Source organism: Gobio gobio (assembly GCF_949357685.1).
Source record: "Gobio gobio genome assembly, chromosome: 10".
Taxonomy (NCBI): Eukaryota; Metazoa; Chordata; class Actinopteri; order Cypriniformes; family Gobionidae; genus Gobio; species Gobio gobio.
In genome coordinates, this window is record NC_137116.1 from 19,969,437 (window position 1) to 19,983,371 (window position 13,935).

Genomic DNA, 13,935 nt, shown 5'->3' on the forward strand with positions numbered 1-13,935 from the left:
TGTCATCTTGGGGCATCCGTGGCTGGTGCAGCACAACCCTCACGTGGATTGGTCTGGGAGTTCTGTGTTAGCTTGGAGTCAGTTTTGTTTAGCGTCTTGTCTTGGTGCTGCTTCTTCTGGTTCTGTGTGTCCTGTTTTTCAGGTGGAGGCAGCAGACCTGACCGGAGTCCCGGCGGAGTACCGCGACCTTCATCGGGTCTTCAGCAGGTCCCGAGCCATGTCCCTACCGCCCCACCGGCTGTATGATTGTGCTATTGACCTCCTTCCAGGCACTTCTCCGCCCAAGGGTCGGTTATATTCCCTTTCTGGTCCTGAACGAGAGGCCATGGACAGGTATATTCAGGAATCTCTCAATGCCGGTCTCATCCGCCCCTCTTCCTCTCCCGCCGGGGCAGGGTTCTTCTTCGTTGGGAGGAAGGACGGCTCCTTGCGGCCTTGCATTGACTACAGAGGTTTAAACAACATTACTGTTAAGAACAGGTACCCCCTACCTCTCATGTCGTCTGCTTTTGAGTTATTGCAGGGAGCTCAGGTCTTCACCAAGTTAGACCTCCGCAAAGCGTACCATCTGGTGCGGATTCGTGAGGGGGATGAGTGGAAGACAGCGTTTAATACCCCTACGGGACACTTTGAATACCTGGTCCTACCTTTTGGTCTGACTAACACTCCTGCTGTCTTCCAGGCCTTGGTCAATGACGTGCTGAGGGACATGGTAAACAAGTTTGTCTTTGTGTATCTGGATGATATTCTCATCTTTTCCCCTTCTCTACAGGTGCACATTCAGCACGTTCGCAAGGTCCTTCAACGGCTATTAGAGAATCAGCTCTTTGTTAAGGCGGAGAAGTGCGAGTTCCACTCCAAGTCGGTTACATTCCTGGGGTACGTCATCTCAGCTCATGGGATCAGGGCTGATTCCGCTAAGGTAAGGGCCGTAGCCGAGTGACCAGTCCCCAACACCTGTAAGGCTCTGCAGCGGTTCCTGGGCTTCGCCAATTTTTATAGGCGCTTCATCAGGAACTTCAGTCAGGTAGCTGCACCCTTAACGGCTCTCACCTCCACCAAAGTACCTTTCAGATGGAGTAGTCAGGCTCAGGAGTCCTTTGATGTTCTTAAGTCCCATTTCATCTCTGCTCCTGTTCTCTCTATTCCAGATCCTGATCGGCAATTCATTGTCGAGGTGGATGCCTCCGATGTTGGGGTAGGCGCGGTCCTGTCTCAGCGGAGCCATAAAGACGGGAAGGTGCACCCCTGCACCTTCTCCCATCGGCTGAGCCCAGCCGAACGTAACTATGACATAGGAAACAGGGAGCTGTTGGCAGTCAGGTTGGCCTTGGGTGAGTGGCGTCGCTGGCTGGAGGGGTCGGCGCAGCCCTTCCTGGTTTGGACGGATCATAAGAACCTTGAGTACGTCCGTTCGGCCAGGAGGTTAAGTTCGCGGCAGGCTCGATGGGCACTCTTCTTTGGCCGTTTTAACTTCACCCTCTCGTACCGGCCGGGTTCCAAGAATGTCAAGCCTGATGCCCTCTCTCGTCTGTTCGATGCTCCTGGGGAGGGGGCGTCGGCCGAGGCCATCCTTCCCAAGGGGGTGGTGGTTGGGTCTCTCTACTGGGACGTCGAGAGGCGAGTGGAGGAGGCCGGTCGAGGAGTGGAAGTGCCAGAGGAGTGCCCGGAGGGTCGGCTGTTTGTGCCGGTTGCGTTGCGTCTTGATGTCCTCCGGTGGGGCCACGAATCCAGGTTGGTCTGTCACCCAGGAATTCGGAGATCGCTGGCCAGCGGTTTTGGTGGCCTTCAATGGCCCCGGATGTCAGGCAGTTTGTGTTGGCTTGCTCGACTTGTGCTCAGAACAAGAATTCTAACCGCCCGCCCGTTGGTCTGCTCCAGCCCTTGCCCATTCCCTCTCGTCCCTGGTCACACTTGGCCCTTGACTTCGTCACTGGGCTTCCACCCTCGAGAGGTAACACCGTCATCCTGACGGTAGTGGATCGTTTCTCCAAGGCGGCTCACTTCATTCCTTTGCCCAAACTCCCCACTGCCAAGGAAACTGCTCAGACTATGGTAGACCACGTTTTCCGGATTCATGGCCTTCCGGTTGATGTGGTTTCTGATAGGGGGCCACAGTTCGTTTCTAAGTTTTGGAAGGAGTTCTGTCGACAGATCGGGGCCTCTATGAGTCTGTCCTCAGGTTTTCACCCCCAGACCAACGGGCAGTGTGAGCGAGCCAATCAGGATCTCGAGAGAGCTCTCCGCTGCCTGACCTCCCAGAATCCTAGTTCCTGGAGTCAACAGTTGTCGTGGGTAGAGTACGCCCACAACTCCCTGCCTGTAGCGTCGACAGGTATGTCCCCATTTCTGTGTTCTATTGGTTACCAACCTCCTTTGTTTCCCTCACAGGAACCCGATGCTGCGGTCCCGTCCCCCTTGGCCTTCATCCAGCGTTGCCGCCGCACATGGAGGAGGGCTGAGGGGGTCTTGGCCCAGACTTCCAGACGGACCAAGGCAGCAGCCGATCGACATCGGATTCCCTCACCTCGTTATGTGTGTGGTCAAAGAGTATGGCTATCTACCAAGGACCTGCCTCTCAGGGTTGTCTCTCGTAAATTGGCTCCCAGGTTCATTGGGCCATACCGTATCACCAAGGTTCTGAGTCCAGTGGCGATTAGGCTCAAGCTTCCTCCTTCACTTGGTCGGGTTCACCCTGTTTTTCATGTATCCAGGGTCAAGCCTGTGTTTAGGTCCCATCTTAACCCTGTTACTACTTCCCCTGCCCCCCCTCCCCCTCGCTTGGTGGATGGCTCTCCTGTTTACACTGTCAGGAGACTGGATGTCAGACGCCGGGGCAGGGGCTTCCAGTATCTAGTGGACTGGGAGGGCTATGGTCCGGAGGAGAGGAGCTGGGTTGGGGGGGGGGGGGGGTACTGTCATGTTTTCGATCTGACTTGTCGTGTTTTGTTTTGTTTTGACAGTTCGCCATGTGCTCTGCTGTCATTGTGGCGTCTCCCCACCCCCTTGTTATTCCATCAGCGTTATCATTCACCGCTATCACCTGTCTTTTATCAGACTTCCTTAATTATTCCCCTATTTAACCCTCTCGTGTTTGCTGTCCTGTGCCTGATTGTTTGTGTTTGTTACCTTGCACTCCGGCCTGCGATTCTCTTGTCTTGTCTTTGTGAAATCGAGTTTTGTTTCCCGTTTTTGAGGCTCCAGTGCCTGTTTGTGTTCCTGTTAGTGTTCCTCTCTCTCTCTGCCGCCCAGACTGTTCTCTCGCTGTTCCGGCCTGGATCCCTCCCGTTCCCCGGCTCTGGTTTGTCTCGCTCCAGTTTCCCGTCCTCGCCCACCAGCTGTCGCCCTCTCCCTGCCCACCCGGGCACTGCGATCTTCGTAGCGGTCTGCTTCTTCAGCCTACCTGAAACCGCACGGAACCGTGCTGCCAGCGCCCCCTGCTGGCTTTACTTTACTTTACTCTTTTGTAAACGAAAAAGAGTAATCAAAAAAAAAATCAAAAATCAAGCCGAAATCTCGTTTTTTCTTTTTTTTTTTTTTTTTTTTTTTAAACGAATAAAGGAGCCATTTTCTCATTTCTGCTTATTTCATTTCAAATAGGAAATCAAACTATCAAAACGTACACGGACCGATAAGAAAATCTAGAAAAAACAAGGATAAGATACTTTATTGTGGTGGCAATTAGGCTACTTCTCAATGCAGTCTCACGCGTCTGTTGTGGCGACGTACTTCTCAGCGACGTTGGTGTCACGCGTCTGTTGTGGCGACGTACTTCTCAGCGACGTTGGTGTCACGCGTCTGTTGTGGCGACGTACCCCTTCTCTCACGTAAAAGTACACAACTGTCTACTTCGGTAGGTTATTCGTGTATGGCAAGCCATATCCGTGGCATTCAAGGGCGCCGTAAGGGGGTGGAAGGTTAGGACGATTCTAAGGGCCCAGGCTGATTAAGGGCCCAGAAGAGCAGACCCCCTTTTTCTTTTCTTATTTCTTTTCTCTTTTTTATACATACGCTAGGGCCCCTCATGCACTAAATGTGTATTTTGTCCGTTTTGACCATAGATTTTATATTTAAAAAACGAATTTCAAAATGTCAGTCACCCCCGCCCACACACACAATGGTTCATTCCACCTGCGCGGTCCGAACTAGATCGATAGCGTCTCTTGGTTATTGCACTTGCTATGATGAAGCGCAGACAGTGACACACGCAGGCATGTCACATCAAAAACGGAAAGAAAATAAGGAAAGAGAAGACAGAAAACGCCGAAGTTGACAGTATGTCACAGTTTTCAAAAAGAAAGTAGCTTGTCCTATTCCTGTAACGTTATTCCAAAACTTTCAGAGTTAAGTTACTTATTTTTGTTGCTACATGACCTGCTTTTATCTAGCTAGCTTAGTAAAATAATTACTGAATTATGATTTACATCCAACAATACATCTCTGCTGTGCTGTCTCCGGGTTATCTCGTAGACAGATTCAGTGGCTGCTGCACACCCTTTATACTGCGTGTCCCCGTCTCAGACGAACAAGGTGAGCCTGAGCGCGAAACTTCACGAAGATTGAAGCCTCTAAACACGTCTTATCTACTGTGTTCGCCACATGATGATAAACAAAAAGTAATCTACACGCTTCAAAAATTACAAAATCTGTTTGCCGTGTGTGTCGTATGTTCTGTGAAGTGACAGTGCTGCTGCTACGATCGATGCTGTCTTACTTGATGTTCTTAATATGAACAAAATGCCCCAGAAAAAATAATATAAAATTGAATAAAACATGTGTATGTAGTAACAATTGGCTATAAGGAGTTTACAAAATAGATATTTTAATATTTTATATTAACCCCTTAAACCCGAAGTGTCCCAGCCCCGTGGAAAATGGCACATCATTATTTACAGCAGATTCTAACCATTAAAAAGAGCCCAAAGTCACCATAATCTGTCTTTTAGATCTATAGATATCCCTCGTTGAAATATGGCACACAGAAAACATCACAGAAGCACATGAGCGGAGTACAAAAATAGCAGTTGCTTAGACTTGGCGTTTTTGCTGGTGACTTCATGAAACAAGCTCCGATCGTTAAAAATGGCACACCCTTATTTACAGCAGATTCACACGATTAAAAAGAGACCAATAACACAACAATCCGTCACTCTCATCCAAAGTTCTCACTCATTGAATTATAACCTCACAGGCGCAAATATGCTAACGTTGTGCTAAAGTCGCGTTTATGCTTGTAACTCATGAAACAAGCTCCGATCGTCAAAAGACCAAGGACACCATAATCGGCCTCTCAGATCAGAAGTTATGATTTATTGAATTATGTACATGAAACCTGACACAGGGTTTCTGCAGGTTTCACCAAGTCAAATTTAAGACTTTTTAAGACCTTTTTAAGACCATTGGGGATTATATTTAAGTCCTATATCACACAATAAAAAAAAACGTACAAATGAAATGCAGAATCACAAAATTACTTCCAAAGCAAATTTATTTATTCAAATTGAACAAAGTATTAGTAAACTTGCACTTCCTCATAGCTCAATCTCAGGATTTCACTATATATATATTTATATATATATATTTTTTTTTTTCTACTGAGATCAAAATGACTGATTTTGTGGTGGTCATTTCCAGTTTTGTTTTTTGCATAGGATGCCACATTTACCATATTACCGTAGATCCACAATAGTCACACATGACAATAAAACAAACAAAATGCATGAATCTTGTTTGGTATTACAAAAAAAGGCTGGTCCAGTGGTGTGCTATCTAGCTTTAATAACATTATCGCTTTGGGTGGGAAATATACCCAAAATCTTATAAGTAAGCAATTGCTTAATACAAGTAAAACTACGTTTTTACTAATAAGTACTAAACTTATTAACCAATTACAATAGGACAAATAAATACAACCTAAAGATACGGATACAAACGTTTTTTTCCCTGTTGTTGTTTGTTTAACATTAACACACAGACAGGAGCACCAACATAAGCTATATTGGTATGCTTTCACTTTAAGAACTACAGTAATGTGCAGATACAATACTGACACACGTCCCAAACTTTTTTACTCAAGAGTCAAGACATAACCACCAATAAGAACATAGGGATATTAATGTGTGAATGATCGTTCAAGAGTAAGCCTAGAAATAGACACATTCGGTACACTTGCGCGAGCTGACAGGCGGCAAACGCGTGCACAGAATCCACAGCCTACATTATGTGTTATTATATAATATATATAATATAATATACATTATATTGTAATAATATAATGTTTTATCAGCAGTTTCTCAGCATTAGATTGTCCAAATGTAATAATAATTTATATTTTCTAAAAATATTAAAAGTGTTTTAACAAATAATACATACTTTTTGACTCTCCTTTCTATAATTTGAGTTATGAGTCTTTAAATTTGTGTATTTCTCTCAGAAAACAACAGTTTTGTAAATGTCAAGGACTGAACAAAAGGCTACCTTTGTTCTAAATGCTGTAACTTTTGATTACTTTATGATATCGCCACAAAATTTGATCCAGATGCAGACCATATATAGGAGAACATCACCAAAAAAAATTTCTGCTGCCCTATTTCCTTCCTGAGTTATTGAATGTTAAATAAGAAATATTTATAAAATTATTTAAAAAATATTTTAAAATATTCCCTTTTATTAGCAGTTTCTCAGCAATGTATTGTCCAAATATAATACAATTTATATTTTCCAAAAATATAGAATGTTTGCTAACAAATGATACCTACCATTTGACTCTCATTACTATAGTTTTGGAGTTGTGAGTCTTTAAAGTTGTATATGTCACTCAGAAAACAACAGTTTTCTAGATTTTTTCAGGGTGTCAAGGATTGAACAAAAAGTCTACTTTTGTTCTAAATGCTGTAACTTTTGATTACTTTATGCAATCATCACAAAATTTGATCCAGATGCAGACCACATATAGGGGAACATCACCAAAAAATATAATACAATTTATATTTTCCAAAAATATAAAATGTTTGCTAACAAATGATATCTACCATTTGACTCTCCTTACTATTTTGGAGTTATGAGTCTTTAAAGTTGTATATGTCACTCAGACAAAAAAACTCAAAAAATACCTTCAGGGCTTAAGGGGTTAATTGTGCTGCTGTTCTAAGCCTGTTTGAGGAAAACCTGTAGCCTATTTGTTAGAGGTGGTTAACTCCACTGCAGTGTACAATAGTCATTACATGTCTCACTGCTTTCCATACCTAGTTCCCTCTGTGTAATTGTTTGTATTATTTAATGGATCTTAAGTCAAAGCTGAGCATGATGATGCATCACTAGTTTTCATTAGTCTAGTGCACTGCACTGCACACAGCTGGGCAAAATAGTGCCGTTTTATTGTATTGCATACATCTTAAACCAAGGCAATGCATAGGCCTAAATATGCTTATGTACTCTAACCAGAGCCGGCCCTAGACCTTTGGGGGCCCTAAGCAAAATTTGGTTGGAGGCCCCTTTGACCGTTTTAAGTAAGGCCTAAAGAAAAGCAATGACTACCTTATAACTATACTGTATGTAACGGGTACCGTGGCGACGGCACCCGAAAGGAACAGATTATTCTCCTGTAACACACAGGAGAGAAACGAGGAGACAGTGTGTCACGTTCAAGCTCTCTGGAGTAATTTATTCACAATATCATTAAACAAATCTCTGTCTCTCAAAGTCACATTATGCTTCACATATCACATTTTCAATGTCTTCTTAACATTATAATGACTTTCAGTGTTCATGTCAATTCACAATCTGCAATAAAATAAACTTTTCAATTTCACATTCATGTTCACTGACTCTGTATTTTTATATTTCACTCTATTCATCAAAAAAGAAATACAAAAACCATAGTAATATACCTCAATTACTTCTCTTAAATGATTAAACATTTCTATTCACAATATTTTACCAGTATCACATTGATACAATGCTGCAAATTACTCTCAGAATTATTAATATACTTCAAATATAACTTTAAACCTTATTTAACACATTAACCATTATCAATTGACATTCTATACACATATATAGTACATTAAACAATACTGATTCACCTTTAAAGCTTATAGAATACCTTCATGTGCATTTGCATAAGGAAAAATTTATATTTTTAACTGACGCGCTCACCAACGTTACATGTGCGTTTTCAGTAGGCTGCTAATCGGTCGAGCTTTTCTCTCTCGCTTCAATCAACTCAAAAACAACCTCTGACGAACATCACTTCTCTAAAACAATTCACTTATTGTCTAAACACATTTCAGCATGGTTAAATTAAACTTTTAAGTGTTTTTATACATTTACCCACCTGTAACACACAGGAGAGAAACGAGGAGACAGTGTGTCACGTTCAAGCTCTCTGGAGTAATGACAAACTCACGACTCGCACAGCTTAACACCGTTCGCTCGACTCTGCCCCTAACGGTCAGGAATAGCATTGCACACTTCTCTTTTTTTTATTTTTACAAGGAATCACATTAAAATAAAACCCTTCTGAATGTTTCTTTTTCCAAAATAACACAATAACATTCAAAATGAAACCAATAATTTTGAATATACCTAAAGTACAATTAACATACTTGTGTGATCGTCACACACTTCCCAGCAGAAAGAAATGGGTCCCACCATTTTCTTCTCTACTTATCGAACTCAAAGCCTCTTTTAACAAGCAACCGGAACTGGCATTATATATGGTGTGGCTGGTACCGTATAAGGCATGTATGTAAATAGGGGGTAAAGAGTAGAATAAGGGTTAAGTGGACATGTTGGGGTTGAATAAGGCATAAATGGGTGCAAATGTTGAGTAGTCTGAGGTACAGGGTAAACAGGTGATTGTAAGTGTGTGTTTGTCAAATTAACTGTAGCCTGTGTTGTCTGTGTAGGCTGACCAAAGTTCTCATATGTGAAAATCTGTTTAGGTCGTCGCTCCCGACTTGACCTTCTGACCTGGGTCTGGTTATCTGGCACTGCACTGACTGGAAACTGTTCCTCTTGACTGAACTCTGGATCCTCATCATATCCATCTTGTTCCTTAGGTCCCGTAACAACAAACTGATCTTCATCTTCTCCGGGTTCCTCTATCTCTACGTTTCCCTCAGGTAACAAATCCGTTTCAGGTAAGTGGTGCATCCTAAATTCCTCCTCTTCTTCAGCAGGTATTGGAGTTGGCTGGCTCAGAGAGGTTACTGGTCGTTGTGGCGGGGCTACCACGGGTATCTCCTTTATCTTTTCTACTGGTACCCTCAACCAATAACTAGGACCATCTGAGTCATCTCCAGAATCTGAGTCTGAACCTGATACTTCCTGTAGACTAGCACGTTCTGAGACATTGGTGCGTCGAGTCTGGTGTTTCCTTTTCTGTGTTCTCTTTTCAGGAGCATCTTGGCCTGGAAGAGCTTCAACTGGAAGGTCATTTGCTAATAACAACAGATTACGGTGTAATGTCCTTGTCTTTCTCTTGTCTCCAAACTCAGGGTAGACTACGTATACTGGGTTATCAGCAAACTGTTCTTTCACAACGTAGATCGATTTCTCCCAATACGACCGTAGTTTTCCTGGTCCACCACGCTCACCAAGGTTCCTGACCAAGACTCTATCGCCAGACTGTAGTACCACTCCCCTTGCTTTCTTATCGTAAAGCACTTTGCCCTTGGCACTGGCCTGTTTACTACTCTCGTTAGCAATTCGATAAGCCTCCGACATCTGCTTTGCCCACTTCTTCGCATATCCCTTTGGCGAGTCAGGCTCTGTTTCTCCAACCAACCCAAACAGTAAGTCAACGGGAAGGCGAGGATGACGACCATAAAGAAGGAAGAAAGGGGAGTAGCCTGTCGACTCGTGCCGAGTACAGTTGTACGCATGAATGACTTGTGGAATTTGATCTTTCCATCGTTCCTTTTCTTTCTCTGACAACGTTCTCAGCATCTGGAGTATCGTCCGATTAAACCGTTCCGCCGGGTTCCCCTGGGGATGGTATGGTGATGTTCTCGAATGACGAATACCTGACAACTGTTGCAACGTACGAAAGAGCTCGTTCTCAAATTCACGGCCTTGGTCGTGGTGTAACTTTGATGGGTACCCGAAGCGGAGGACGAAATCATTAAAGATGCGCTCAGCTGCCGTTTTCCCACTCTTGTTCTTTGTCGGATACGCTTGGGCGAATCTTGTAAAATGATCGACGACCACAAGGATATATTCGTAACCTCCACGGCTGGTCTCTAGGTGTAGATAGTCGATACACACCAACTCCAGTGGCGAGCTTGATGTGATACTACCCATTGGGGCGCGAACATGAGTAACTGGCTTCTTCGATTTTATGCATGGGCATTTCCTTGTTATATGTTCTTCGATCTCTCTAGCCATGAAGGGCCAATAAAATCTCTCTCTGGCAAGATTGAGGACTCTTTCTGTGCCGACATGGGCCATTTCATTATGGAGTTTCTTCAAGACAATGTCTTTGTACTTAGCAGGGAGCACCAACTGCCTTCTTTCATTAGCACGCCTGTACAAGAGACCATTCTCCAAAACTAACTTTCCCCATTCATGAAATAGTCTTCTAGTGGCTCCACTAGCCGCTCTCCGTATCTCGTCAGTTAAAGGTGTACCCGCCTCTTTTAACTTGATCATTTCACCGATGGCTTCATCTGCATGTTGTGCCTCCACAAGCTCATCGTGGCTGATTGCAGTCAAGTGGTCAAATGAGGGGGATAAGTCGGCATGGGAAGAGATGTTGAGAGCCGCCACCCACGGTACATCTTTCAGTTTGGCTACTTTACTTCCATCCCATATTGCGCGAACCACGTCTTCGGTACACTCTTTGGTACAGGACTCAGCATAGGCCTCAATGTTTAAAGGAAGACGCGACAGCGTATCAGCATCGATGTTAGCCTTTCCTGGTCTGTACTTTATGTCGAATCTGAAATCGGAGAGTTCTCCTACCCACCGATGGCCTACTGCATTTAGCTTGGCTGTAGTCATAACGTAGGTCAGAGGATTGTTATCGGTGAATATTGTGAAATGGGGTGCGTAGAATAAGTAATCCCTAAACTTTTCACACACGGCCCACTTCAAGGCTAGGAACTCTAGCTTTCCACTATGCAGGTGGTAGTTTCGCTCAGCTGCAGTCAAAGTCCTAGACCCATACCCAATGACTCTTAACTTGCCATTCTGATATTGATAAAGAATCGCACCGAGCCCCTGGTCTGAAGCATCGGTATGTAATACAAAGGGTGAGTCGAAGTTGGGGTATGCTAGCACGGGAGGGCTAACGAGGAGAGATATAAGGGGCGGCAGTGGCTCAGTGGTTCATGTAGGTTGTCTACAAACCGGAAGGTTGGTGGTTCGATCCCCGGTTCCTCCTGACCAAGTGCCGAGGTGTCCATGAGCAAGACACCTAACCCCAGCTGCTCCCGACGAGCTGGATGGCGCCTTGCATGGCTGACACCGCCGTCGGTGTGTGAATGGGTGAATGTGAGGCAAAATGTAAAGCGCTTTGGATGGCCGTAGGTCTGTTAAAAGCGCTATATAAATGCAGTCCATTTACCATTTACCATAAGTCGGTCGAGGGCTTTCTGATGCTCAGTGGCCCACTCCACAGGTGTTCTGGATGGTAGTTGTGGACCTTTACTTTTCCCACGTGCTACAGCTGCTTGTCCTGGCTTGACTTGTAGTAGCTCATAGATGGGCTTTGCTATCCTTGAGAAGTCCTGAATGTAGGAACGGTAATAGCCCAGGAACCCGGTGAGCTTTCTTACATCTCCCACTGTCTGTGGTGTCCTGCTGGCTAACGACCGCACTGCATCCAGGTCTTTGGGATCAATTCTCACTCCCTGAGCTGAAACAAGACGACCCACATATCTTACTTCTCGTCGGAATAACTCACATTTTTCAGGTCTCAATTTCACTCCATGTCGCTGAAGAGCTTGGAGTACTTTACGGACCCCTTCCACATGCTCATCAAAGGTTTTTGCGTAGCAGAGCACGTCGTCAAGGTACGGAAGACAGTAATCATCTCTCAAGGAACTTAACATCTCTTCCATACTCCTCTGGAAAGCTGCTGGGGCATTGGAGAGGCCAAAAGGGATACGAACCCATTCATACAGCCCCCAGGGGGTAATGAAAGCAGTGAGGTGCTGGGAGTCCTTGGCGATAAAGCCCTGATGATAAGCCTTTCCTTGGTCGAGGATGCTGAACCAGGAATAACCACCGAGGCTATCAGTCAGGTCTTGTATCCTAGGTAGGGGATGTCGATCAGGGATGGTCTTCTGATTCAAAAGACGATAATCGATACAGAGGCGGAGTGTACCGTCTTTCTTTCGGACGCAGACCACTGGAGCAGCATAAGAGGACTTTGACTTCACAATCCAACCTTTCATGAGCAGATCTTGTACATACTCCTTCACCTCTTTGAACAGTGGTTTGGGCACCGAAGAGTAAGCTCTCTGCACTGGAATCTCGTCTTTGAGTGAGATAGACATCTGTAGACTAGGAATACATCCAATATCATGACTGTCTTGTGCAAAAGCAGCCGATTCTTCCCACAGCATTTTCTCGACTTTCTCTTGTTCCTCATCACTAAGGTGGCTGAGGTCCACACGGGGCTGCCATAACGCTGGAACACTCTGTTTAACTGGGGCTGTTGCTGCTTTAACGACTGTTACTCTGGGCCTGGGGCTCTCTAATGGATTGTTCTCAATCACTCTAGCCACCGTCTGGACGCTACCAAGGGCTGTCTTCCTTGGTATTGTAACAGGATGCTTCGTGTTATTTCTCACTGGTATTATGACATAAGGTCTCTTTGCGGTCTGTAGTTCTAGTAAGCCCTCCTCAATCTCAAGCTCGGTGAGATGGCCACTGTTCTCGTTAGGTTCAAACAAGAGAAGAGGGTCTGACTGGTCTACAGCGGATGGGACCTGACACTTCATCCAGGCTACTTGTCCGGCTGGGACTGTAGTCTCATAATTACCAGTTCTTATCAATCTCTGATACATGGAGGGTTTGTCAGTCTGAATGAAGTTCATCAGCAGCTCAACTTTCTCAGCAGGAACCGATATTGCGTCAGATAGAAGCGTGGTAAGTGCTGGAACAAGTTCTTTTGTTCGATTCTGAATCACTTCCTCTAGGACATTAAATCCAAGTAGTGGCTGTGCAAGCGGAATGCTACAGATGAGAAAAGGCACCATGATCGACTGGCTAAGTGCACCATTTCCACTGAAACTGACTGCAATAAGGACCCAGCCATCAAAAGGGAGGATTTCTCCATTCACCGCGTGCACTTCCAGCTCTTCTCTCTCATCAAAGATTTCACTAAGCGGCCTAATGGGTGTGTTTGGTAGATACTTCTCTTTCCAGCTTTTATCTATCATGCTCACCTGGGCTCCAGTGTCCAGTAAGGCATTGACTGTCAACCCATTGAGGTCACATCGTGCGAGGGCTTTGGCTCCTATGAACTTGGCCAGACGTCTACTGGTTTGAGTGGGTAAAGAGAGAGAAAGTTGGTTATTGACTTGTTCATTGTTTTCTTTTGGTCTCTGATTAACTGAACTTGTCTCTGAACGACTCTCAGAGCTCCGTACGGTACCCTCAGCACTGTGGGACTGAACGTGAAGCCCGGTCACTGCTTGTCCCGTGGCAGAAACCGGCTCCAGTTTTCCGGACGCTTGGGTTTTTTCATACAGCCTACTGCTCTGTGACCGTCCTCACCACAGTGGAAACAATGAGGGCAACCTGGGCGGTTCTGTTCGAGGCAATTAGCACAGCTATTTGGTCTGGTTTTCCTTTGATCCACTTTAACTTGGCAATGATGGCAACATTCTGGGTTTTGAATCTGCTGGGGTCTTTGCAGTAATTCAACTTTATTCATTAACTCCTCTACTTTCTCAGTTAACTGCTGGAGTACATCAGTCTTTG